Source organism: Schistocerca piceifrons, unplaced genomic scaffold (genome assembly GCF_021461385.2).
Source record: "Schistocerca piceifrons isolate TAMUIC-IGC-003096 unplaced genomic scaffold, iqSchPice1.1 HiC_scaffold_940, whole genome shotgun sequence".
NCBI classification, from domain to species: domain Eukaryota; kingdom Metazoa; phylum Arthropoda; class Insecta; order Orthoptera; family Acrididae; genus Schistocerca; species Schistocerca piceifrons.
This window is the reverse complement of record NW_025729213.1, coordinates 45,001-50,000: the sequence shown is the minus strand read 5'-3', so window position 1 is coordinate 50,000 and position 5,000 is coordinate 45,001. Positions and strand designations below refer to the sequence as shown.

The 5,000-nt window shown below is 53.8% G+C and overlaps 1 non-coding gene across 1 annotated transcript in view; it reads left to right on the top strand.

Moving 5' to 3' along the window:
- The first annotated feature begins 3,459 nt into the window (after window positions 1-3,459).
- Window positions 3,460-5,000, top strand: part of LOC124772469 — a 1,909-nt gene continuing 368 nt past the window's right edge. Inside the window, exon 1 of the ribosomal RNA XR_007014053.1 lies at window positions 3,460-5,000. This exon is cut by the window's right edge and continues 368 nt beyond it. This is a non-coding gene — a ribosomal RNA (small subunit ribosomal RNA).

Sequence of the window (5,000 nt, the reverse complement as noted above, 5' to 3'; positions counted from 1 at the left end):
CTCTGTCGACCATAGCACCCAATCTCCAGTGGCTCTGCCGCACGAAGCCGTGGACCGGCAATGACGCCACCCGCACCCGTTCGTGCACCACCCCAACCGCCAAACTCGCACCTCCAGCGGATGAACGGCGGACGTTTCCCGCACTCGTAAAGTGCAATCCACCCCTATAACTTGCGTTTCATGAAGAGTTATTTCCAATATGCGACATTCCCGCTGTCCGTATACATGAGCCGCGACCTGTACCACTTACGAGCGAGAGACGCGATCGCGTTGCTCACTGTACGGCGTCCGATACCGAGCCATCAGCATGTCGGTCCCCATGCGCGTTGCACTCGCACTCGCAGTCGCAAAAACGTGGGGCAAATATATTACGCGGAAGAGTTATAACAGACCGAGCCCCACTGCATGGGGGGAGTCTTTGTCACTAATGTACACAGATGGAACATTTTGGACTGGAACCAGATTACCCGTACACACGGCGCTGATTAGTAATCAATGCAGAGCCATCAAACTACAGCAAATATACACAACTGTCCGTATACATGCTGAAAGAGTCTGCCCAAAATGGGAACCACACGTCAGCCAGACACTCTGATCACGCACCACTCTCTGCTTCTAACAGGCGCACATACAATATGTAAGCACCAGCATGGAACAACATCCAGTGCATCTTCTCCGCCACATTACACAATCCACACTATCACAACCAGACCAGGAGGTCCGTGCGGAAAATACAATATCCCAGCCTTTCGACATCCACCATTGCGCAGACCAGGCACCAACACCCACACATGTCCTATACAACGGTGCACCCAACATCACAATAGTACCTCCTGTCACAGCGCACAAACAATGACATGAGTCAAAGACACAGGTCTCACACAAGCATAGAATTGGAGCGCCGCCTCTAATAAGCCAAAGGTGCATCCTGACGTGACAAATCTGATCATGTCACAAGCATTCACTTACTATAATCACTATCAACGAACCTGCCGCCCCCGCCCCCCCCCCCCTACACCTTTCCGTACAACAACGTGTAACCTAACCTAACCTAACCTAACCTATGTTGTACCTTAACCTAACCTATGTTGTACCTTAACCTAACCTATGTTGTACCTTAACCTAACCTATGTTGTACCTTAACCTAACCTATGTTGTACCTTAACCTAACCTATGTTGTACCTTAACCTAACCTATGTTGTACCTTAACCTAACCTATGTTGTACCTTAACCTAACCCATGTTGTACCTTAACCTAACCCATGTTGTACCTTAACCTAACCCATGTTGTACCTTAACCTAACCCATGTTGTACCTTAACCTAACCCATGTTGTACCTTAACCTAACCCATGTTGTGCCTCAACCTAACCCATGTTGTGCCTCAACCTAACCCATGTTGTGCCTCAACCTAACCCATGTTGTGCCTTAACCTAACCCATGTTGTGCCTCAACCTAACCCATGTTGTGCCTTAACCTAACCCATGTTGTGCCTTAACCTAACCCATGTTGTGCCTTAACCTAACCCATGTTGTGCCTTAACCTAACCCATGTTGTGCCTTAACCTAACCCATGTTGTGCCTTAACCTAACCCATGTTGTGCCTTAACCTAACCCATGTTGTGCCTTAACCTAACCCATGTTGTCGCCTTAACGTAACCCACGTTGTCGCCTAAACCTGCTCTGTAATTGTTATACGACTCGTTCAATTACTGTAGTGTTGCCCACCCGCAACCCTCGCAATATAGTTCGCTACTCGCACTGCCCGCACCCCTGTGTATCGCTTCATGTTAAACACCTTGCAAGTCTTGCTCACTTTCCACATGCTCCTGCTGTACACTGTAATGTGGATGGCAGCAGGACGTACATGCCGCCCCTCCCCACGTCCCCACCTTGCCCCCTGCCTTCGCAAGCTGGTTGGTGAGAAGTTTGCATGTTCAATGCCCTTCGCATGCGACGTACTCAGGCTACGTTGTGGTGCGGCCTGTGTCAACTGTCCGCTGATGTCGTACGCGTGAACCACAATCTGTACTGCACATTCGTCCTTATGTACTGAATGATACATCGTGGCACATGTGTGACCGCACAACGACTGCGCCCAAAAACGGCGGACCATACAGTGCAAATATTGTGCACGCAGCTACGTGTCGTCTCCCTATGAGAGCTGGATTGCAGTGTGGTACGCCATAGAGACGTGTGGGAGGAACGGACGCCGTGGATGGCGATCAGCATGAGCTGTCTGTTGATGTATTCGGACCTAGTCGTCTCTCCTCACACACCGTGATGGCATGGTGCACCGCGTTCCATATCTGCGACATGCTACAGAGGCCGGTTGACAGTCGTTCGAGCAATGGACATCGCATACGTACGGGGGCCACCTTCCACGTATTGTCTAGGCGTGCACATTTTGTTGCGTGTATGTGGGCAGACGTAGTGTGGCGTGACACCTGACACAGGCATGCAATAATCGTTGAAGTTGCAAATGGCGATGGACGCCTGCGTTTTCTGGTGAAGTTACGCAAATGAACAAATGGTAACCTGTTGTGGTGCGGTTGTTCTCGCTAGGGGTGAATCGGTGATGGCGACGATAGGTTGAGGTACTAACCGGTTGTTCCAGCGATACCCACCATGCCGACGAAACTGAACGGCATCTGGGTGTGAAGCGATACGCGGCGGTGGCTGGGTGGGACCGTCCCCGGCCGGTGAGGGGGCGCCTCCCGGCGTGCTGGCCGCGCGGTGCGTGGGCGCACGCGCTACAGCCGGCTGGTGGGGGCGGCCAGTGGCAGGCGCGCCGGCCGACGGACGCGGCAGGCGTCGCAGCTGCGCGCCGGCGCACCCTGCGCGCGGCGCCGTGCGGCCAAAGTAGGTCCTCGCGGGCCCGGTGCGAAGCGCGGTGGACATCTTCAGTGTGCTGGTCCGATTGAGGACTGTGTGCGTTGAGGATGCGCCGCCGCCCGGCGCTCGGCGCCGCGACGCCGTCTGCTGCTCGGTCGCCCCAGCGGTTCTCGCTGGTGGTTTGTATCGCAGCTGTGCGGATGTGTTGGCGCGTGCGCTGTGCTGGGAGAGTTCGCTTCGGCACCCAAGTGGGGCTTTTGTCCTTCTGTGGCGCTGGCGTTGGAGCTGCCGGTCACCGTAGGTGGCGCGTGTTGTCTCCCGCCGGCAATGCCACGACAGCACGCTCCCGGGCCTCTGTCGGCAGCGGCAAGCTCAGTTGGGAGCACGGGTGGTCGCACCGAAAGCGTCTACTCGCCTAACTCCGGGCGATTGCGCCTCTCTCGAACCCGACCAAGTACTTGGGACGGCGCTGCGCGCCGCCGGGACCTGAGAGGGTTTCGAGGTGTATTGTGCAGGGGAGCTCAGCCTCCTCCTGTTTGCAGAATGATTGAGCGGACGCTTGCGTGTTCGCGCGGGCCCCCGGGACACACTCCCGGGCGGCCGGCTGCTCAGCTCTAGTTGACGCAGCTCCCTGGTTGATCCTGCCAGTAGTCATATGCTTGTCTCAAAGATTAAGCCATGCATGTCTCAGTACAAGCCGCATTAAGGTGAAACCGCGAATGGCTCATTAAATCAGTTATGGTTCCTTAGATCGTACCCACGTTACTTGGATAACTGTGGTAATTCTAGAGCTAATACATGCAAACAGAGTCCCGACCAGAGATGGAAGGGACGCTTTTATTAGATCAAAACCAATCGGTCGGCTCGTCCGGTCCGTTTGCCTTGGTGACTCTGAATAACTTTGGGCTGATCGCACGGTCCTCGTACCGGCGACGCATCTTTCAAATGTCTGCCTTATCAACTGTCGATGGTAGGTTCTGCGCCTACCATGGTTGTAACGGGTAACGGGGAATCAGGGTTCGATTCCGGAGAGGGAGCCTGAGAAACGGCTACCACATCCAAGGAAGGCAGCAGGCGCGCAAATTACCCACTCCCGGCACGGGGAGGTAGTGACGAAAAATAACGATACGGGACTCATCCGAGGCCCCGTAATCGGAATGAGTACACTTTAAATCCTTTAACGAGTATCTATTGGAGGGCAAGTCTGGTGCCAGCAGCCGCGGTAATTCCAGCTCCAATAGCGTATATTAAAGTTGTTGCGGTTAAAAAGCTCGTAGTTGGATTTGTGTCCCACGCTGTTGGTTCACCGCCCGTCGGTGTTTAACTGGCATGTATCGTGGGACGTCCTGCCGGTGGGGCGAGCTGAAGGCGTGCGACCGCCTCGTGCGTGCTCGTGCGTCCCGAGGCGGACCCCGTTGAAATCCTACCAGGGTGCTCTTTATTGAGTGTCTCGGTGGGCCGGCACGTTTACTTTGAACAAATTAGAGTGCTTAAAGCAGGCAAGCCCGCCTGAATACTGTGTGCATGGAATAATGGAATAGGACCTCGGTTCTATTTTGTTGGTTTTCGGAACCCGAGGTAATGATTAATAGGGACAGGCGGGGGCATTCGTATTGCGACGTTAGAGGTGAAATTCTTGGATCGTCGCAAGACGAACAGAAGCGAAAGCATTTGCCAAGTATGTTTTCATTAATCAAGAACGAAAGTTAGAGGTTCGAAGGCGATCAGATACCGCCCTAGTTCTAACCATAAACGATGCCAGCCAGCGATCCGCCGCAGTTCCTCCGATGACTCGGCGGGCAGCCTCCGGGAAACCAAAGCTTTTGGGTTCCGGGGGAAGTATGGTTGCAAAGCTGAAACTTAAAGGAATTGACGGAAGGGCACCACCAGGAGTGGAGCCTGCGGCTTAATTTGACTCAACACGGGAAACCTCACCAGGCCCGGACACCGGAAGGATTGACAGATTGATAGCTCTTTCTTGATTCGGTGGGTGGTGGTGCATGGCCGTTCTTAGTTGGTGGAGCGATTTGTCTGGTTAATTCCGATAACGAACGAGACTCTAGCCTGCTAACTAGTCGCGTGACATCCTTCGTGCTGTCAGCGATTACTTTTCTTCTTAGAGGGACAGGCGGCTTCTAGCCGCACGAGATTGAGCAATAACAGGTCTGT